The following is a 24,265-nucleotide window of genomic DNA, read 5'->3' as shown; positions in this document are numbered from 1 at the left end:
GGTATCATTGTATTCTTACCATTATCATTTAGGATCAATCTCTAATGGTATCTCTAATGATAAGAGTAACGGTATCTGTAACGGTAATGATAATAGTATCTGAGAGCAAATATTGAAAAACCGTTTAAAAGCATAAGAAAAAAAGCTAGTGGATCTCATGTAATTTTCAAATGCAAGCGAATTGATCACTCTCAACTCTGTCATCGGATTGTGTTTGTTTATGGATTTGATTGTGGGTCCCACATTTTATTACTATTACAAAATAAAGGTAAACAATAACAAACGTAATCAAATAGGGCTTAATTTTCATATAACGATTGATGGATTATGTTTTCAGGAAAATAAACATGGCTTTAGGGGACAAACACAACTATTATTCAAAGGACTAAAAATGTTGTTTTCCCTATTACAATTTTTTAAAAGAATAAATATATTTCTTTTTTTTACAATATGTGGGGTGGAGTGATCGAACCAACAAGACTGATAGTTCAAGTTCATTCCAATTGATCTATATGCATGTTAGCACTATAAGAATTTTAAACCGACATTAAAGGGTTTTAATGTCAATTCCAATCGACATTAAAGACAGTGTTATTAAAGCCCTTTAATTGGGTTGCCTCTAATGTTGATATTAAACCGACATTAAAGGGGTTTTAATGTCGATTCCAATCGACATTAAAGACAGTGTTATTAAAACCCTTTAATGCCGGTTGCCTCTAACGTTGATATTAAACCGACATTAAAGGGGTTTTAATGTCCATTCCAATCGACATTAAAGACAGTGTTATTAAAGCTCTTTAATGTCGGTTGCTCTAATGTTGATATTAAACCGACATTAAAGGCAACTGACATTAAAGGACCTTAATAACACTGTCTTTAATGCTGGTTGCAATCGATATTAAAGCCCTTTAATGTTGTTTGTCAACTGAAGCCTAGGATCCATTGAAACCCATATTCCACGTCCGTTTTTTTTTTTCAATTATTGTCCATTTTTTTAAATTTCGTTGTCGAATCCATTTTTAGTATCGATCAAAAAGTTAAAAACGACATTATATGTCTTGTATTGGGTCAGGAAATGTCCATCATTGTTTTTTTATTAAGAAATATAAAGAATTAATCATTCTAATGCATGCCTATTATGTTCTGCATGCAAGCCAACAATATTTGTCTTCCACCTATGAATTCACTGAACTCAAACCTAAAATATAATAATAGACAGAACAATACACTCTATCACAAAACTAAATACAAAGTTACTTGCAATGAAGCACACTTCTATAATAATTTATCCACAAACAAGAATTAATATTTCCAATCCATTCTATAAGTACTCATCAAATATGAAATAAACACACTAACCAACATTTGTATATCGAATAACACACTATCATAGAACAATAATTATAATTATCAACCACCTCTATAATAATCATTTCTCTCATTCACAAATATCAGTTAGTACTTCCATGAATACTTACACCAAATACCCCATAAACAAAAAAAATTATATACAAATCTTCCAATAAACAGATCATAGTTAGATAACAATTCGTCTACCTACAAGCCAACGATTAGTACATCGGATTTATTCTAAACTTGCATATTTTACTCAAAACTCGTCAAGATTCATTGTAAGCTAGCATTTACATTCTATTGAGACAAAAAACAAGAAGTACATCCTTACATAAATCGGCCAACAAAACTTGTCCATTGGGTTCGAATTATGTCAATCTCTCCTTGGGTATATGCATTTTTTGTATTGAACTACAAAAAGAAAAAAGAAAAAGATAAACTCAACATAAGTTTACATCATTTATTAAATTAAAGCTAGTATATAAAAAATAAATAATTTACATATGAGGCTAATAATGGAAGTAGTAGGATTATGCACTATTTCGTATATATACTTTTGCACGTAGTACCCGCATCCTACAGAATCTAATTGACGGGGCACTGCATATAAAGGAGTTGAAAACAATTATTCTTATGTTCAAATGACCATAAATTGTTAAAAAAATGAATGCAAATTTACCTTTGTTGTACCTCTTATTCTTTTTTTTTTTTTGTTAAGGTACATCATTCATGTCTACTATAGATAATTTTGGGAAAAATAAATTTTAAAAATAAGAAAAAAGGAAATCGAATCTAGGCTATAATAAGACAGATTGGATTAAAAGAAAATAGTTGGACCTTTGAGCCAACCCATCTCACGCCCTTGACCTCCAGGTCCAATAGAAGGTGAATTAAGCCAAGGGAAGGGAGCTACCTCGGCTTTGGCCTCCAAAGTGGTGGATCATAACCTATAAAGGGGGTGTTAGTTCAACAAGCCTATAAAATATCTGATTTAGTTATATGTGTTGGGTTAATTTGATATTTTTCAGGCCTAAAGACTAAAAGCACTAAGGACCAAAAGTTGAAGGAGGTAAGAATTGCAAAAATGGATAAGTTGGGTGAAGGACTTGGCTGATGTTAGGCTGTGATTCCAAGAGGATCTGACCACACGTGTAGGATGGTGATGAATTCTTTAGCTAAACAGACTGAGGAAGCTCATATCACTATCAGTTTGGTAAGCCAAAATTACCCTTGTTCTTCAAACACTCTCTCTTCCTCTCTCAGCTTGATTCTCTAGGTTTTGTTATTTTGTTCTGATCTTTAATGGCATTTAGATGATTTTTTGCAAAAATGTAATGAAGAATACACAAAGAAACAATGAAGAGAATAAGAAGAACACAACACTTACGTGGTTCAACAAGAGTGCCTACATCCACTGAAGGAGCCTTTTTTCTTCTTGAAGATTGTTTATAACAGTTTTCTTTTACAAAATGTATATATTGATTTTTATCTAATGTATGTAGTGAGTCTATTGTGGGTATTTATAGTTTGTAACTTTTAATCAGTTATAGAATAGGACAAATTTGTTATGTAAAAATAAACTAGCTGTTGAAATGTGTTAAGATTCAAAAGTCTTCAAATCTTCACCTTGAATTTTACACATGTAACCTTCTGTCCATCTAGATTCTAACCATTTTTACCCTGTGTCTGGTAGGTCGAAGTTAATTAGCTCAAGACATTTGAGAAGTTTGAGCTTAGGAACTGGCTTCGTCAACATATCAACCACATTCTCCTAAGTATAATCCTTCAACATCTCTATTTCCCCTGTTTTAACTTTGTCTCTGATAAAATGATATTTTATATCGATATGCGTTGTTCTTGTATGGTACTATGGATTTCTAGAGAGATAGATAGCAATTTGGTTATCATAGTAGAGTTTTACTACTATTTGAGTTAAACCAAAGTCTTTCAACAATCCTTTAAACCATAGTGCTTCTTTAATTGCTTCTGTCAAAGCCATGTACTCATCCTCTGTTGTAGATAAGGCCACTATAGGTTGTAGCATAGCTTTTCAGCTAATTAGATTAGGACTATAGAGAAATACATGACCTGTTAAGGATCTTCTCTTGTCCAAATCACTAACATAGTCAGCATTCACATACCCATATAGCTCTAGCTTTGATTCATTTGATTTCTGATAGACTAGGCTAGAGTTTCTGGACCAAATTAAGTACCTTAAGATCCATTTAGTGACCTCCCAGTGTCTCTTACCTGGATTAGACATGTATCTACTAACAAGACTAGCTGAGTATGAGAGATCAGGTCTAGTGGAAATCATCAAATACATTAGACTTCCAACTGCTTGACTATAGGGTATTTTAGACATTTGTTTTTTATGTTCTAGGTCAAAATCTTTAGGAGAGTTAGCTGAAGATAACTTGAAATGCTAAGCCATAGGTAGGGTCATAGGTTTAGCATCAATTAGATTGAATCTCTTTAAAATATTCTCACAATAGTTGATGAAGTAAAATAAGCTCAAACATTCAACCATATATTCAATAGCCATTCATATTTCTTTTTCTTTACAGTTTGTTATTGTAACTACTTGTATCAGTCAAATGTATAAATAAGCATCATTTACAATTTGTAGAAACAACATACAAAAGGCTTATAAGAAAGCTTGAAATTTGTAAAGAAAAGGTTTGACTTAGCTCTTGAATAAAAACTCTTCCCCTTTCCGTGGATGTAGGTATCGTTTCTCGAACTACGTATATCATCATGTAGATCTCTTCCTTCTCTTTTCTTTTACAAGATTGCATGTTCTTCATCTTCTTCATTCACACGACAATTGCTCAAAACAATCAGAAAGAAAGAAAATAGTTAGCAAAGTTTCTGTAAAACGATAGAGAGAACGAGAAAGAGAGAAATTAATTGTCCTGAAAATCCCATCAGAAACAAGAATAGTCATTCACTTCCATCAGACAAAAGATAGTGGGTTATTCCACGTGGTGCACATCAGCTGGAAGATCGTGGTCAAAGGAGGACCAAGTTTTCTACCAAACCAATTTAATTTTGGGGTAAAATAACTTAGTGTTCACAATTTGGATCAGCAAATAGGACCAATATTTCATCATTTGGGCTTTCACAATTCATAATATTAAGTGTGCAGGCCCAACAAAGTTGTATCAGAGCAAAAAACTTGCAAGATTGCAGTTCTTGAAGATTTAAGATTCAAGTTTTTCACTCTAAGATGTCAGTAGCAAGAGTCGAAGTAGAGAAGTTCGATGGCAAAGGAGATTTTGGCCTATGGAAGGCCAAAATCAAGGCAATTCTCGGCCAATAGAAGGCTCACAGAGCTCTCCTTGACCCTCAACTCTCCCAACCACAATGACAGCTCAAGAAAAAGAAGACTGGGAGCTGGCAGCTTATGATACGTTGGTTCTAAACCTTAGTGATAGTGTTTTAAGACAAGTTTTAGATCAAGAAACAACCTATAGGATATGGACTAAACTGAAAGAATTATATGCTACTAAAGATCCTCCTAGTAAAATGTACCTAAGGGAGAAATTATTTACATTTAAAATGAAATCATCAAAATCTTTAACTGATAATTTAGATGAGTTCAAGAAAATTGTTGCTAAATTCAAAACCTTAGGAGAAGAACTTGGTGATGAGAATGAGGTCTATGTGCTTCTTAATTCTTTGCCTGAACCCTATAAGAAAATTAAAAATGCTCTAAAATATGGAAAGGACAGTCTAAGTACCGATACTATAATATCAGCCCTAAGAAGTAGAGAGCTAAAGTTACAAATTGATAAAAAGGATCATCCTAGTGGTGAAAGGTTATTTGCTAAAGGAAACTTTAAACCTAGTCACTCAAAGGATAGAAAACCACATAATTAAGAAGATAATAAGTCTAAACAGAAATTAAAATGTAAGTATTGCAAAAAGAAAGGACATTTAATCAAAGACTGTTTTATTCTAAAGAGGAAGAACCAAGAGAAAGAAAAGGACTCCAAAGGCAAACAACCCGAAGCATCTGTTGTAGAAGGTTCTTTTATCTACTCAGATGCTTTAGCCTTAACCTTAGACAAATCCAACCATGTAAATCCTCTAGGAAAACATGATTGGGTCCTAGATTCTGGATGCACCTACCACATGACCTCAATGAGACCATGGTTCAATACCTTTAAAGAAATTGAAGAAGAAATGGTTTATATGGGAAACAACCAAGGCTATAGGATAGAAGTCATTGGTTCTGTTTCTATGACTTAAGAATGGAACTATTAAACTTCTTAGGAATGTGAGATATGTTTCACTTCTTAATAGAAACCTAATCTCCTTAGGTATGCTTAATGCAATTGGGTGTGAATACAGGGGTAAAGGAAGAACCCTTGAGGTGCTAAAAAATTCTAAGGTAATATTAGTTGGGAAAAATATAAATGACTTATTTGTGGCCAAAGGAGTTGAAATGACGACTGGGGCATATGTTGCCACCATAAATGAGATCACAGAGGCTGATGTTTGGCACAAGAGATTGTCTCACATTAGTGCTAAAGGCCTTGAAGTCCTATCTAAAAAAGGGATTCTACCTAAAGGTCTCTCAGAAAATCGAACTTTTTGTGAACACTGTGTTTTAGGAAAGGCCACAAGGCAAAGTTTCACTAAAGTATAACACATCACAAAAGCTATCCTAGATTATATTCACTCTGACCTATGGGATCCAGCTCCTACACCTAGCCTAAGTGACTCAAAGTATTTATTTTCTTTTACTGATGACTTCTCTAGAAAAAGTTAGGTCTACTTCCTTAAAACTAAAGACCAAGTGTTTGATAGGTTTAAGGAGTGGAAACTCATGATAGAGAAGAAAAATTCTAAAGAAATTAAATACCTAAGAATTGACAATGGACTGGAATTTTGTAGTGAAGAGTTTAACAAGTTTTGTAAAGAAACAAGAATAACTAGGCATATGACTGTTAGATTTACTCCTTAACAAAATGGAGTTGCTGAAAGACTAAATAAAACAATCATATAAAGGGTTAGATGTCTTCTTTCAGATGTAATCCTTAGTGAAAAGTATTGAACTGAGGCAGCAAGCTACACTGTTTACATCTTAAATAGGTGTCCTCATTCCTTCCTAAACTTTCTAACTCCTAAAGAAAAATAGACAAAACATCCACCTAACCTATAAAATCTAAAGGTATTTGGATGTGTTGGCTATATTCACCAAAGTCAGAGGAAACTAAAGTCTAGGGCAGTAAACTGCATGTTTGTTGGGTTCTCAGAAGGTGTTAAAGGCTTTAAGATGTGGAATCCTATTGAGAAAAAGTTTGTCATAAGCAGAGATGTCACTTTTAGAGAAAAAGAGATGTTTATGCAAAAAGAAAAGACAACTTATGAAGTTTCTAAAAGCCCTAGTACTGCTAGGATTGAGGTGGAGACACCTGAAGATTCTTCCACTAGTCATAACCCTTCTAATGAAACTGAATAAGAAGAAGAGGAAAACTTGAATGAGCCTTCTGAGAATACTGAAGTTGTACCTGATTTAAGTCAGTATTCATTGGCTAGGAATAGAAAAAGAAGAGTGATAGTTCCTCCAACTAGGTATACTGAAACTAATTACATGAATCTAGTCCTAAATGCCACAATAGCTCCTAATGACCAAGAACCAACTACTTTTGAAAAGGTAGTAAACTGTCCTAATACTAGGTCTTGAACTCAAGCTATGTGTGAAGAAATGGAATCACTCATTGTCAATAATACTTGGACCCTAGCCCCTCTTCCTAAAGGATGCAAACATATAACTTCTAAATGGATATATAAACTAAAGAAGGGTTCTATCAAAGAAAAAAAGCCTAGATACAAGGCAAGGCTAGTGGTTGAGGGGTTTACCCAAAGGGAAGACATAGACTACTCTGAAATTTTTTCACCAGTAGTAAAACAAACCTCTATTAGACTTCTTTTATCTCTAGTTGCTCAGTACAACCTTGAACTAGATCAACTAGATGTTAAAACAACTTTCCTTCATGGAAATCTAGAAGAGGTTATCTATATGGTTCAACCTAAAGGGTTTAAAAAAAGAGGGAAGGAAGACCTTTACTGTCTCTTAAACAAATCTATATATGGTCTTAAACAATTCCCTAGATGCTGGTACAGAAGATTTAATGATTACATAGAGAGTATTGGATTTCAAAGAAGTTCTTATGACATTTGTTCTTATATTAATTCAACAACCTATAAGGAAAAGTCTATCTACTACTCTATGTTGATGATATGTTACCAGTAGGGAAATCTAAGGAGAATTTAAAACATGTCAAAGATCTCCTAAAGAGAGAGAGTTTGACATGAAGGATTTGGGTCAGTCTAAAAAGATTCTTGGGATTGAAATAACTAGAGACAGGGCTTCCTCTATTCTAACCATTAGTCAATTAAGCTACTGTGAAAAAGTTATTAACATGTTTAATATGTCTAATGAAAAACCTGTCACTATACCTATTGTTAGTCATTTTAAACTTTCTTCAGAAAACTCACCAAAGGAAACAAATATAGAATATTTGACTCAAATGCAATTAATTTCATACAAGCAAGCAGTAGGTAGTCTAATGTATCTAATGATATCTAATAGTCCAGACCTATCATGCAGTACTAGTCTTATCAGTAGATACATGTCTAACCCTTGAAAAAGGCACTGGGAAGCAATAAAATGGATTTTAAGGTACTTAATTTGGTTTAAACAGTCAAATTTAACAGATCAAACTACAAAAGAAACAGATTTAGAGCTAATATGGATATGTTGATTCAAAATTTGCGGGTGACCAAGACAAAAGAAGATCATTGACAGGTTATCTATTCTTATATGGTCCAAATTTATTATGTTGGAAAGAAAATTTACAGTCAATCACAACATTATCAACCATAGAAGCAGAGTACATGGGTTTATCAGAAGCAATAAAAGAAGCATTGTAGTTAAAGGGGTTGATGAAAGACTTTAGTATTAATCAAACAGTAGTAAAGATCTACTGTGATAACCAAAGTGTCATTCATCTTTCCAAAAACCCTCATGACCATTCAAGGACCAAACACATAGATATTAAATATCACTTTGTAAGAGACAGAATAGAAAAAGGTGAAGTCGAAGTGTTAAAAGTTCATACCAGTGAGAATGCCGCTGATATGCTTACCAAACCAGTGTCGAAGCTCAAGCTAGCAAACTGTCTTGGTCAGATCGGCTTCTAGCTTCCTGTAAAAAGGGTGAAGACATGTTAAATCTAGAAGGAGAAGAGCTTGCATGTTGAGCTTAAGGTGGAGATTTAAAGTAAAATAAGCTCAAACATTCAACCATATATTCAACAGTCGTTCACATTTCTTTTTCTTTACAGTTTGTTATTGTAACTACTTGTATTAGTCAAATGTATAAATAAGCATCATTTACAATTTGTAGAAACAACATACAAAAGGCTTACAAGAAAGCTTGAAACTTGTAAAGAAAAGGTGTGACTTAGCTCTTGAATAAAAACTCTTCCTCTTCCCGTGGATGTAGGCATCGTTTTTCGAACCACGTATATCAACGTGTAGATCTCTTCCTTCTCTTTTCTTTTACAAGATTGCATTCTTCCTTCATTCACACAGAAATCGCTTGAAACAATCAGAAAGAAAGAAAAGGGATAGCAAAGTTTCTACAAAACGATAGAGAGAACGAGAGAGAGAGAAATTAATTGTTCTGAAAATCCCATGAGAAACAAGAATAGTCATTCACTTCTTTCAGGCAAAAGATAGTGGGTTATTCCACGCGGTGTACATCAGCTGGAAGATCGTGATCAAAGAAGGACTAAGTTTTCTACCAAACCAATTTAATTTTGGGGCAAAATAACTTGGTATTCACGATTTGGATCAGCAAACAGGGCCAATATTTCATCATTTGGGCTTTCATAATTTATAATATCAAGTGTGCAAGCCCAATAGTTGGGTTGATTGATGCTTAGAGTAGACTATTCTCTGTTCCTTAGGATCTCAATCCCTAGGACTTTACTTGTCTCCCCCAAATATTTCATGTCAAATTCTCTTTTAAAGAGATTTTTGACGTGAATTAAGTCTTGCTTGGACTTCCTTGCCAGTAACATATCATCCACATATATGAGTAAGTAAACTTTATCCTTATAAGAGGTTGTGTTTACATATACACATATTTCATAGGAGCTTCTTTTGAATCAAATGCTAAAGACATAATCATTAAACCTTCTATACCAGCACCTTGGTGATTATTTAAGTCCATAGATTGGCTTGTTAAGTAGGCAACAAAGATTTTCTTTTTCTTTAACTTCAAGTCCCTTTGGTTGCATTATATAGATTGTCTCTTCTAAATATCCATAGAGGAAAGCAGTCTTCACATCTAGTTATGACAATTCCAAGTTATCTTGAGCAATCAAAGATAGAAGAAGTCTTATAGAGGTATGTTTAACAACTAGAGAGAAAATCTCTGAATAGTCTATATCCTCTCTCTATGTAAATCCCTTTGCAACCAACCTTGCCTTATACCTAGGTTTTTTATCACAGGATATAACTTCCTTGAGTTTAAAAACCCATTTAGAAGCTACTAGTTTATATCCTTTAGGAAAGGGGCTAAGGATCAGGTATCATTCACACTTAGTGAGTGCATTTCCTAATTCATTGCTTCTATCCAACTTCTTGCATCAAGACCACTTGTAGCTTCTTCAAAAGTTGTTGGTTTTTAATCAATAGAAGTCATTACAACATTTAGAACTAAGTTCATGTAGTTCATTTCAGTATACCTAGATGGAGGAGTAATAATCCTTCTTTGTGTATTTCTAGCTAAGGCATATTGACTCAAATCAGGCTATATATTAGTTATCTTCTTTTATTACCCTGTTTCTTCCTCTACTTCTTCTAAATCACTAGGTAGATTAGGATTTGTTGGCTGCTTAGTAGTTATCTCCACCTCAATTCCTGTGGTGGAGGACTCAGCATCATCCTTTGGCTTCTCTTCTTTTTGCATCAACATCTCTCATTTTCTGAAAATGATGTCTCTACTAATGATGAATCTTTTCTCACTTGATGCCACATCTCAAAACCCTTGACTCCCTCAATGAAACCTACAAACATACACTTAGCAACCATGGCCTTCAAATTTCCCTTATTTTGGTGCACAAACCCCATACACCAAAATACTTTAAGGTTGTCTAGATTAGGAGGATGATTAGACCATTTCTCCTCTGGGGTAAGTAACTCTAGGGATGTGTCTGGGAACCTATTTAGGGTGTAGACAGTGTAGGCTGCAGCTTCTACTAAAATATTTTCACCTAGAATAGCATTAGACAGCAAACATCTTACCCTTTCCATTATAGTTCTATTTAGCCTCTCAGCAACCCCATTCTGATGAGGTGTGTACCTCACAGTCCTATGTCTTGTTATTCCATTCTCACTACAAAACTTATCAAAGTCTTCATTACAAAACTCAAACCCATTATCAGTTCTAAAGTACTTTAACATCTTAGATGTTTGAGTTTCTATCATAATTTTTCATTTTTTAAACTTCCCAAATACTTGATCCTTAGTGTTTAGGAAGTATATTCAACTTTTCCTAGAGAAATCATCTATTAAGGTTAGAAAATACCTTGAACCATTAAGGCTTTGAGTAGAGGATGACCCCCATAAGTCAAAATGAACATAGTCAAGTATTCCTTTGGTGGTATGTTGAGACTTAGTGAAGCTCTGTCTGGTTGCTTTCCCTATAATGCAGTGTTCACAAAAGGAAAGTTGTTCACTAATCCCTTTGGGCAAAATTTCCAGGTTAGAAAATGCTTTCATGTCTTTAGCACTGATATGAGACAATATTTTATGCCATAATTCTGCTTCTATCAAGGTTGTTGTAGAAATGGCATAGGCTTCAGTCATCATTTCTATTCCCCTAATGATATAGAGGTCATTGACCTCATCACCAACCAAAACCACCTTATAATCCTTAATGACTTGTAGGATTCCATTCTTTCCCTTGTATTCATACCCTATGGAGTCTAGCATTCCCAGATATACCAAATTTCTCTTGAGTAAAGGTACATGTCTAACATTTCTAAGAAGCTTGACTGATCCACCTCTTATATCCTTATAGGTGTTAAACCAGCACCTAAATGGTGTCATATGATAGGTACAACCTGTGTCAAGTACCCAATCATGTTTCCCTGAAAGACTAATTTGGTTGGTTTTGTTCCTTTTAGAGACTAAGACATCATAATAGAAGTATGATCCTTCAACCACTGAGGCTTTAGGTTGTTTCCCTTTTTTATCCTTCTCTTTCTTTTGATTCTTTCTTTTCAAGCTGTAATAATCACTCATTAGTTGCCCTTTCTTCATACAGACCTTAGTTTAGTTTTAGGCTTGTGCTCTTCACTAGGCTGATTTTTTACCCCTTTAGATTGGTTTTGCTTGTTCTTGCCTTAGACAAACAATCCTTTTGCATTAGGTTGTTCTTTCTTGACAATTTAAAACTCCAACTCTCTAGTTCTCTATGCTAAAATTATGGCATAAGTAGTGATTCATGCCATATTTCAAAGCATTCTTTACCTTCTTATAGGCTTCAAGTAGAGAGTTCAATAAAACAAAAGCTTCATTCTCATCACCAATCTTTTCACTAAGGCTTTGAACTCAGAAATTATCTTCTTAAACTCATCCAAATTATCAGATAGAGTTTTAGCATAATCCATCTTGAATGTGAAGAATTTCTCTCTGAAAACATCTTGTTAGGTAGATAACTTGTGGCATAAAGACCTTCCAGCTTCATCACATCTTATAAGTTGTGTCTTGGTCAATTACCTGTCTCAAAATGTTGTCACTGAGGCTAAGGACTAAGGTTCCAAAGTTGTACATTCTATATCTTCCATTTCTTAAGCTATTATCATAGGTGACAAAGTAGATGGGTCTAAGAGGGCTTTGTGGGTTTTCTATGTCCAAGAATTACCTTGGTTTTGGCTTTCCATAAGCCAAAGTCACCCTTTCCATCAAACTTTTCTATTTCAAATCTTGTAAGAGCCATTTCTTTGATTTGAAAATTTGATTTGAATCATAAAGAATTGTCTTTTTGCGAATCTTGAAGCTTCAAGAAAGACTAACCTGATGATCTTCAAGCTCAGATACTAGTTTTGTTCGTTTAATTTGATATTTTTTAGACCCAAAGACTAAAAGTACCGAGGCACAAAAGCTGAAGGAGATAAGAATTGCAAAAATGGATAAGTTAGGTGAAGAACTTGGCTGATGTTAGGCCACGATTCCAAGAGGATTTGACTACACGAGTAGGGTGGTGATGAATCCTTTAACTAAACAGACCGAGGAAGCTCAAAACACTATCAATTTGGTAAGCCAAAATTACCTACTTTCTTTAAACACTCTTTCTTCCTCTCTCAGCGTGATTTTCTAGGTTTATTATTTTGTTCTGATCTTTAATGGCGTTTAGATGATTTTTGCATAAATGTAATGAAGAATACACAGAGAAACGATGAAGGGAAGAAGAAGAACACAACAGTTACATGGTTCGACAAGAGTGCCTACATCCTCCTTTCTTTTTCTTCTTGAAGATTGTTTATAACAGTTTTCTTTACAAAATCTATATATTGATTTTTATCTAATGCATATAATGAGTCTGATTGTGGGTATTTATAGTGTATACCTTTTAATTAGTTACAAAATAGGAATAGATTTGTTATGCAAAAGTAAAGTAGGCATTGAAATGTGTCAAGATTCAAAAGTCTTCAATATGATAACTTGATTCTTAAGAAAGACAAGAGGAGATCACTTAGGTCAAGTCTTGCTACAAATACATTATACGAATCTTACTCTTGAACTACTTAGCTTTCGCATTTTTTTACTCTCTAACTTAAGCATTGAAGTGTGTATAGTAAATATTATATCAGTGTGGATAGTATCTCTTTTACTTGTCACGTTGATTCTCCTTTCAAATAAATTCACTTTATATCTAAATTTTAGCATCAATAATGCCGGTTGAATTGTATGCATATTACCAATACCAAATTGTACGTTTATATTATAATTTTAAACCAACTCAACCATTGCTGAATTAGTTGAATGGTTATACATTTATTACAAAGGATACATTGTTCAAGTTGTTTTTCGCTTCTATATCGTTAACTAATTAGATAAGAAAAAAAATAATTTTATATATTATATTTAACCATAATTTTTATTTAGTTCCAAAAAGTTTCACTATCATCTTTACCTTTTGTTTGAGACTTATATAAGATACTCATCATTATTGGACAGGAAAAAAACCAAATATAATAAAGGTATTTTGTTTTATTGAGAAAATGATTAGACTATATGGGTTTGGATAAAAAGAAATGATAGTTGGCATAACATGAAGATTGAGGGTGTATTAAGAATATCTTTTTACGCATTTAATTTAAAAAATAACTCATTTTAAAAGAAATCAAAATGTTTGATAACCACTCATAATAGTTTAAGTATATTTTAATTAATATATTATCAAATATATTTAAATAAAAATGATTTTTTATAAAAATATTTTTTAAAGTAAATCCAAACGAACTCTTTATAACAAAATTTGCTAAGTAGAATGAGGACTGGTGTGCAAAATTAAAAATACTTTGAAACCTTGAAAATTTTTAATAAATAGGTTAAATTGTAAATTTGATTCCTATAATTTGAAGAAAATTAGAATTTAGTCTCTATGATTTATAATTAAAATTTGATCTTCACGATAGAGTATATTTTTTTAAAATTTTTTATCAAACTATAAAGACTATTTATGATGTTTTATGAAATTATAAAGACTAAATTCTAACTTTTAAGTTAAAATGAGCATAGTCTAAATGACATAAAGAATATATTATTAACTTCAAAGTCAAAGATTCAATCTCCTCTCTATATTCTAGAAAAAAATCTAAAACTTTAACATTATAGAGATTAAATTCTAATTTTTTCTACATCTAATCTAATTAAATATAAATGGAAAATTTTATATTAAAAAAATAGAAATGAATTTTCTAAAAGTGCTGAGTCACAAGATCCAAATTATGATAATTTAATAGATCTTTGTTTAAGGGTACAAAAGAAAAAAAAAAAAGTTGACAGTAAAATGATAAATTAAATTAGCTAGTGGCTGTTGTTATTGCCTGACTAATGCATTTTTTGGGGGCCGAAAAACATATGCCCTCCACTACTAATATTACCAAATATTTAACTCCAACTATTATGTTCTCTTTTGCTTACTTTAGCTATTATTAGTATCTTTTACATAATTTTAAATTATATATCAGCTTTGCTAATTGCTACTTTATATATTCTTATATGCTTGTTATCTATGCTTTCTTAATATTTTTTTTTAGGATTCAAACCACAAATTTCGTAGTCATTAAATACTCATATATTAGTTGAACTATATTGGTTGTGGTTAAAAGAAAAAAAGATAATTAAAATTTGAATAATAATAAGTTTACGAAAAACTTTTAAATTTATATTCTTAAATTTTTCAATTTTATATTTTAGTAGATCCCTAAATTTTAAAAATGTATGATAACGAGTATTATGAACTTTTAAATTTGTGGCTAATACACCTTACCATATTTGAAATCTTTAGTTAATCTATATTAGGTATAAAATTGAATTTTATATAAGATATAACCATAAACATTCAGTTTTATAATTTAGGAGCTAGTACGTGAATCTATTAATATAATTATTAAAGGTTGGGGATATATTGAATATAGAAATTTTAGAATTATTTAGAAATTTATTATATAATCATTTTTAAATGGTTTTTCCATCAATTTTATATGCTTTCTTAGATCTCACTAGCCTTTTGGAAAGTGGGGAATATAATATTTGTTTTGCAGTAACTTAGGCTTTATTTGGTTTTTTTTCTTAAAATAAAAAAATGTAGGCGCAGTTGTAAAAATAGCAAATAACTTTCTAACAGTTGTAAATTTAGCAATGATTTGTTGAAATTACAAATATAGTAAAAAATATTAAATTTAATTTTCATTTTTTATTTTTCCACTGTACATCTTTTGGTGTATGTATATAAGTAGTATAATATATTTTATGCTTGTTGTATTTATTAAATAATATAATTTATATTTTGTTTATCAGGCAATTGACATATTTTATATTTGGTAGATCAGCCAATTATACAATTGATATACCAAAATCACCATTCATTATACTGAACTTATTAGTCAACAAATGCTTGTTGTTATTATTCATGGACTTCGTTTGAATCCTTTATTCCTTTGTTTCTATATATTAGTTTCAAGTATATTATCATCCACATATAATAGTTAAATTCGTCATGTTAGCAACCATTTTGATAGTGTGTTGATAAATTGTTCAATGTTACACTTAAAATTAAATTTTTGAATGGGTAGTTATTTATTACGAGATAATAATGAAACAATTACATTTTCAAGAAGTACTTATATACTAATGCTACACTAAAGTTATATTTAAGATTAAATGAATTTTGAATTTATATTGATATATTAACGCACTAATATTATACTTGAAATTTAATTTAGAACTAATATTATTGATATATTATTGATACACTAATAATATACTTGAAATGAATTTAGATAATAATGAAACAAATGCATTTTCAAGAAGTACTAATATATTAATGATACACTGTTATTAAATTTTAAATGAATTTGACATGAATGTGGATAAACTATTGATATATCAATGTAATACTTAGTATTATATTTTAAATGAATGATGATATACTATTGAAACATGTGAAAAATTGGAACATAAAAAGACTTTCATTATTTTATAAAAAAATCTTATATTCATTAAAATTAATAATACAGTTTTAAATAAATTAAAATTCAAAACTTTGCAACATTTCTCAACCTCTACTACTATATATAAGGTTTTCCTGTTGGTTTTTGTCTATAAACATTAAGTCTCTTCTTCTTAGTTTGCCATATTTTTTCTTCCTCAATTTATTATTTAAAATTTCTAAATTTAGTATTTGAAGATTTACACTCATTTAGAGAAGATCATATGTATTCAAAGAGAGGATAACAAATATTCCTTACCTGACATCCCTAAGAAAAAAAAAAGGGTGAGCATGGACAAAATGACAATTTGATTTAATTCTATTTTGTCATTTTTTTAAGTACGCCACCAAATATATGCCAAAACATTTTTTTTATAAAAGATTCAGATAGAAAAATAACGGTAGGAACGACAACAAGGAAAATACTACCGAAAACCTATAACTGATAAAGAAAGAAATATTCAAATAGAATAACTTTGCGACAGACAAGAGACTTGACATTTTGTAGAATATTTTGCAAAAATCTACTCACCAACTAACACAACAGTAACAAAATAATTGAAGCACATTATTTTATTTTTCAAAATAGCTGTTGAGTAACGTCTTGAATTTTTCTCTTTATTATCACACAAAAAAAGAAAAAAAAAAAAGAAAAGGAAAGATTCCTCTCTTTATTAAAATTTAAATTGTCTTTTAATAGAAGTGAAAAAATAATAAGAAGAAAAATGAGAAGAAAGACTTTTAATAGGTCAAGAGAGAAGAAGGCATTTTCAAGGGCGACCAAAGGAATCTAAGGACCTAAAAAGGAAGATAAAACCAAAATAATAAAAAAACAGAAAAGAGAATAAAAAGATCAAAATAATCGAAACAGCTAACGAGGTCACAAAAAACCAAGAGGATAACTGCATTAGGAGGATGGACAAGAAAGCGATCCTTCAACTTCATGTTTCTAAAATAGCGTGAAAAAATTTTAAATCTTTCATCAATCTCTGTCTTTTTTGACAATTTTTTTTTTTTTAAAATATGTTTGTTATTTGATATTTTTCTTATATAATAATGTCAAGTAATTAAAGATTTAGAACATCAAGAACGGTCATTTTTCTGATAGTGACAAATATTAAATAAAATCAAGAGGATAAATCTTTTTGTTGATAGCAAAATCTAATGAAGAGATATTTATGGTGAATTTGTAATTTGGAAGAATAGATAACCTACCAAAGAGATAAGAGTAATACACTGATATTTATGATGTTTTACAACAAACACTCTGATGTTTACATCAATCAAAAGTGCAAAAGGTAATAAGAGGTGTATTTGGTTTAATTCTTCAAGTGTTTAATTTCGAAAATAAGTCATTTTGGGAAAAATCAAAGTCTTTAACAACCACTTAAAATAGCTTTTAAACACCTTCGAAGTGCATTTTAAATAATTTTTATCACGAGGGTTTAAATAAAAATATATTTTTTTTAAAATAACACTTTTTCTTTTAGTCATTCTAAACATACTATAATTTTTTGCATTAGGCCAACTGGAGGATATGAGCCACAGGCTTGCAAAGAGTACACTCCGTTTGAAGCATAGGTAGAGGCGGGAAGGTGAGTCGAATGACTTAGTTGCATCTTTCTCCTAGTTTACTTGGACCCCTATTTGGGTTTTTTTGTCATCTCTTATTCGTTAGTTTTTTAAAAAGCATTAGGATAACTTTCACTCAATATGTAGATGTTAAGCTGAAAGCACTAACAATAGTTGTAACAATAGAAATTCCAACAACAATAAAACAAGTAAAGACACACAACAGTTGATAACCCAGTTCGGTGACAACACCTACATTTAAGGGTTGAATGCCCAGGAAAGATAGTCCACTAATATTAAAGACTTAAGTAGTTTACAACGTAGTACTTATCTGTAATACCCCAACTACTATAGTGGCTCACATAGAGCTTAACTCACACGTCACCTAGGCTCCCCCTAGATGTGAGACTCCCTCTCAAATAAACTTAGGCTCCCCTAAGTATGTTAATATTAGTAACAAACACTTCGACACCTAACAGTGTGTGAGACTCCATCTCACAACAATATCTTTCCTAATGTTAGTGAACTCCCTTCATTGATGATTCTTAGGGGCTCCCTAAGATGAAGAACTTCTTTCTTCGAAGTTAGTATTAGGCTCCTCCTAAGACTAAGAATCCCTTTGCTGGCAGCTAGGGCTTAGACTCCCCCTAAGTCGTGATAATCTTCAAAGTCTTGTATTCAACGGAAGAAGAACTTGCACAACATAATAAAAGTGAGCAACGAGCAAGATCACAATGTAGGACAATTCGATCAAAGGCTGCAAACGTCTTGCTCTCAAGAACACATATTGGTGTAATAAAATTGCTCATTGAAAGCATACCAAAACACTCTTTTTATAGACGAATCTAGAAAAGGAAACATCTCCCAAATAGAAGAAAATAAGTCAAGCCGCAATAAAGGAAAAATATCATACTACATGAATCTGCCAAATATTTCTAGATTAGGAGAGTATTTCACAACAAACTATTATGATGTCAAAACCCGATGTTAGTACTTTATTTAAGACATTTGCAGAGCCACTGCTTTAGAGAAAATTATAAAGCCAGCAAACCAAATCTCCAACCATCTCTCCCTTTGGCTTATAATATTTTTTATAGGAAGAACACAAAACAAACTATCATTCAACAATAAGCACAAATGTCTGAAAACATATCAGTCCCCAAAAAAAAAAAAAAAAAAACATATTAGTATAAAAAAAACACATTATAAACATGAACAGAATTCAGACAACAACCAATTCAGAACTGCAACCAACGAAGAGCAGAATTCAAACACCACAAAACACTCCCCCTTTCTGGTTGTAAAAGAAAAAAAAAGCATTAACTTCGTGGTTGTGAAGAGGAAGCACTCACATCTCTAGATAAAATAGATTGCAGTATTAGAAACACCTCATCCACTTTAGTCTTTCTCTCCTGAAGCTGACACACCAAAGACTCAAGATCACGAGATTTAGTGGAAAGCATTTGAAGAATACGACTACCAAACGAAGAAGCTATTAAATCTCGACTTGAGCCATCAAGATGATAAATAGTCGTGGTAGTATTCAGATCAAGAAAATAATGGTCCTGCAAAAGTTTAGGGTTGATGAAGAAGAGACTTGGAGATGGGCCAATAATATTTGAAGTAATGAGAAGATAGGCTTTTGAGACGAAAGAATAACATAGATAAGACGAGGAAAACAAATAGGAAATTCTAGAGCTGTGGACCCAATGTGATGTTTAATTTGGTTGATTACAAACACACCATAATTGAACTGTGATCTTGTCCGAATATGATACATCAAAGTAGCAAGAGCAATAGACAAGCTAGATTTGTGTGAAGAAGGGCACGAAATATAAATTCCAATCGTATGCAAAAGGGCATATTCAACACTTAAGGCAGCTATAGACAGTTGACTCTTATGTGGCCAAGTGGAACGAGCTCCTTTAGTTAACTCAAACACTAAATCTATTAAAGAAGGACGTTATTCTTTCACATTTTCAAGCATATTACAACAAAGAAATTGGATCATAATAGTAAGACAAATGCATGTCATCTAATGTGAACCCTCTAAAAATTTAAACTAATTGATTCTATAAATTCAAAGGGAAGATTCACAATGAATTCAACCAGCTAAGGATAGTAGGGCCCCAAGTTCAAAACAGTTCTTTCAAGACCAACAGTTTGAATCAATTCCATAAGCTCAACACATTCTTAAGTACGATTAGATAATTCTTTCTCATCCACGTTATTTTTTTCTTTTTACAATATACTTCCACAGGCTTACACTCTCTTCAGTGTGAAAAGAAACCCCATCCAAAGGCACAAAAGGATATTAGTCATATATGATTGTCTTCTTTTGGTCTGAGTTATGGCCCTAGTGACTCGAACAAAGCCTGTAGCTTCTTTATCTGAGCTGCTCCTGAAACCCCAATCAGAGGCTTCCTCAGAAGCAGATTGCTTAGAATCATGATCAGAGGACTTAGAAGAAGTATCAACAATATCATTACCATTTCCAAGAATACTAGGACTATCAACAACTTTCTTAGATGGAAAAGTAGCAATAGCGATATCATCTTTATCATCAGAATGAGTGGAATAAAGAGAATTCTCTAAACTCTGATAGCTAGAATCAGTGTCAAATTCTGATTCACCAAAATTTTTCATATTCTCAAGAGTCACAGTGGTTAACAAATCAGCATTATTAGGATTTTGGTTTGGTAAGTTGGAAGACTCATATAGAGTCTTGACATTTTCTTTAACATTTTGAGCCTCATTACTAGGCCTACTGCCAATAACAGTCAAAACCACATGAGCACTTTGCGAACAATATTTTCAACAACAAACTTCAAAATGATTTCATCATAAACGTTAACACCTTCATTTTCTTCTAAAACGGTAGCAATTTCAACATTAGCAAGAACCAACATTACAGTTGAAGTAGGAACAGACAATTTTTCAAATTCATGACAATTTAGAATAACAACAGTAGAATGCAACTCAGAAGCATGAGTTTGAACAGTCACATTAGCAAAAATATTAACCAAATTTAAGAATAACATCATCATCTAAACTACCTTTGGAAACCTTAGCGTTTATTCAAGCTTCACCAGAAGGTTCAACAATCTCTTTAGGATTTCTAGGCAAGATGATATAATCATGCATGTGATTAGACTCACAATTAGAAGGGGTTTTATTTGGAACAATTTCAACACCAACACCAATTAAATTAACCATTGTTAAGGACGATGCACTAACATTTTCTTTCTTTTTAGTTTCTGATGGCTGACTTACTCCAAATCGTCTTCTTTTTGCAGAGGAAGGTGGAACTCCAACTTCCTTAATTTCAACAGGAAAACCCCGCACACGAACATCATTCATCAACCACATGCATCTTGCGCTTAGCTTTTTCTTTGTATCTTACCATTTTGTTGTCAGAAGTGTGAGCACCATGGCAAGCATTAAGGTTAACTGAGTGAGATAATTACCAACAAAAATTTTGAACAGAAGCAGTTGAGGGAGAAAGAAACCCACGATGCAACAAGGAAACTTGTCACGATCAAGCCTCATATAATTCGAATTCAAACAAAAAATTTGAAGTTAAAACTGTTGAGAATGTCCTAAATTCATAGTTCGTAAATATTGTTAACATATTCTATTTATCAATAAAAGTATTATTGAGTATTTTTATTCAATAAATTGATGTTGATATTGCATTCTGTTATAAAAATCCAATAAACGAATCAATGACTACAATATGAATACTTTAACTTTATGTGACAATATAAAAGATTATCAAGTTTTAGTATATAGCCAAAATGGTCTATAGGTATATGGATGAGATTGGGTACCTCATCTTGGTGACACTATTGGATGCAACCCATTTTGTATACTGATACAAATGATGTGATCTCAAAATCATTGATGTGGAGACATTTGAGTGGGGGACATCGTATACAATGAGTTTGCATAAGACTAGACCTGGAAATAGTCACTTTTCTTTATAATGACCGTTTACTGTTAAAACTGACTAATTCAAAATTCAATGGCCTAGTGCAACTCAATCTTAATTCTGAGCTAACTATGACCTTCTGTTTATTCGGGATTATCCTTTGATCTGAATAGGTAAGAGTAGTTTATCAGCACTGCTCAATAAGCTTCCCATTTTGAGGATAAGACTGGATAGATAGCTGAGGACATAGCTCTGTAAGATGGAATTCACTCCTACCCGACTTAGGGTTAACAAATAGGTTGTTATCTTAAGCATTGATTCTTGGTTTTGAATAATAGGGCCCCACCCTCTCATGATTGAAAGAATCATGGTTTATAAGTTGGACTATAAACCAATTGTTCGATGAAGGATTGGTGGGAGCTTAAGGAGCAAGATGTATTTACAGGGTTAAACCAATAATTCTGACTTAGCTATAAGTACGAACAACCTGTAAAGGATCGACTTACCGATTATGGTTAAAATGGACAGAAATATATCTATAGTGAGAAGAGTGGAATATCGAGCTATAATGGTGTGTCTCGGTAGTTAACAAATGGTGATTAATTTGATTTAAAGAGTTTAACTAATTAATTGCAAATCGTTGAAGCTCATGATATGTAGGTCCATAAGGTTACTCTTCTAGCTCGTAAAATTATATAGGATTATTGAATTGAGTGAATTTGAAATATTGAGATTCAAAATAAGGGTTTTAAATTTGAAATGTTCAAATTCAATTATGGTTTCTATTAATTATAGTTGATACAATTGAAACATTCAATTTTGTTGAAATTAAATGAAATTGGAGAGTTCGAAAATATTTAAATAATGATTTAAATATTAGATGAGGTATAATATAATATTTTATATTTGATATTAAATTTAATTGATTATCCAATTTTATTCAAAATTTTGAAACTATTCAAAATTAGTAATTTGATTAATTAAATTTCGAATTTATTAAAATTCAAAATTAAAATTGATTTTTTGAAAATAAAAAATAATTAAAATTGAATTAAATTGATTAAAATTATTTGGAAGTGGGAAAATCCAATTTTGGATTTTTCCACTCAAATAACACCTCATGCCACAGTAACATCAGCTATTTTAATCTCTAATGCATGAGATTTCAGTAGAAATTTAAGTATTAACTTCAATTTTATGGCCATGCAATTTGATTGATAATAGAAACTTTGCTGAAACAAAAACCCATCCAAGCCCTCTTCAATCTCATTCAAATTCAGTTCTAATTCAGTGTTTCCACCACCAATTCAAGTTAGAGATTAGTAGAGAAGGCCTCTACAATGGTCTACTAAAGGATTGAAGATTTAATTCGTGGTAATCAACTGAAATTGAAGAGTTTTCTACAAAGGTATTGTATTTATTGAAACCCTCTTCTTAAATTATGTTTCAATTTATTTTTTTAAACTCAAATTAAGTATAATTAGAATGCTTATTGATTATGTTTTTCCCACTGCATGTTAGTTTACTCTTTTAAAAACCTGGTTAAACTTCTTTAAATTCTCACCAATCACAATTAAGACAATTAATTGCATGATCTGCCTTATTGGCTTCCACAACTGATGGGTCGAGATTCTCAATTGAACGACCTCATGATTTTAATTGCTAAGCCTTAAAAACACAAAGGCCCAAGGCTGCTCTCAGAGCTTTAAAACGATCGACATCAAGAGCCTTAGTAAAAATATCAACAATTTGATTTTTTGTGCTAACGTGCTCTAACAAAATCCATTTGCTTTCAACAAGGTCACAAATAAAAGGAAGTCTGATGTTTATATGTTTAGTACAACTATGTTGAACTGGATTTCTGGATATATTAATTGCACTCATATTGTCAGAGAAAATAGTCATGACATCTTATGAGACATCATACTTCATCAACATCTGTCTTATCCAAAGTAATTGAGTACAGCTACTCCCCACAACAACATATTTTGCTTCAGTCGTAGACAAGAAAACACAATATTGTTTCTTGCTGAACCACGAAATCAAGTTGTTCCCTAAGAAAAAACAACCTCCAGATGTACTTTTTCTATCATCTGAGCTAGCTACCCAATAAGCATCATAGTAGTCAACTAGAGAGCTACTGGTATTAAGGGTATACAATAAGCCATAACCGCTAGTCCCATTTACATATTTGATTATTCTTTTTGTACTGCCCAAATGATTGTTTTTAGGACAAGATTGATATCTAGCACATATACCAACAGCAAAGGCAATGTAAGGTATGCTTGCAGTCAAATAAAGCAAACTCCCAATGATGCTCTTATAAAGTCTCTCATCTACATTAGTTCCACGGGAGTCTTTTGTCATTTTTACATGAGTTGGCGCAAAAGTTCTTTTAGCACAATCACCTTTAAGATCAAATTTCTTCACTAGATTCTTGGTATAGTTACTTTGATAGATAAAGAATCTCTCATTCAATTGCTTTATTTAAAATCCTAGAAAATAGAATAATTCTTCTACCATACTCCATTCAAATTCATCCTGCATCTGTTTCCCAAAGAACTCAACCATCTCCTGAGAAATTCCTCCAAACACAATGTCAT

Source organism: Benincasa hispida, chromosome 10 (assembly GCF_027475165.1).
Source record: "Benincasa hispida cultivar pf3 chromosome 10, pf3_genome.v1.1, whole genome shotgun sequence".
NCBI lineage: Eukaryota > Viridiplantae > Streptophyta > Magnoliopsida > Cucurbitales > Cucurbitaceae > Benincasa > Benincasa hispida.
Note: the sequence above shows the minus strand (reverse complement) of the source record.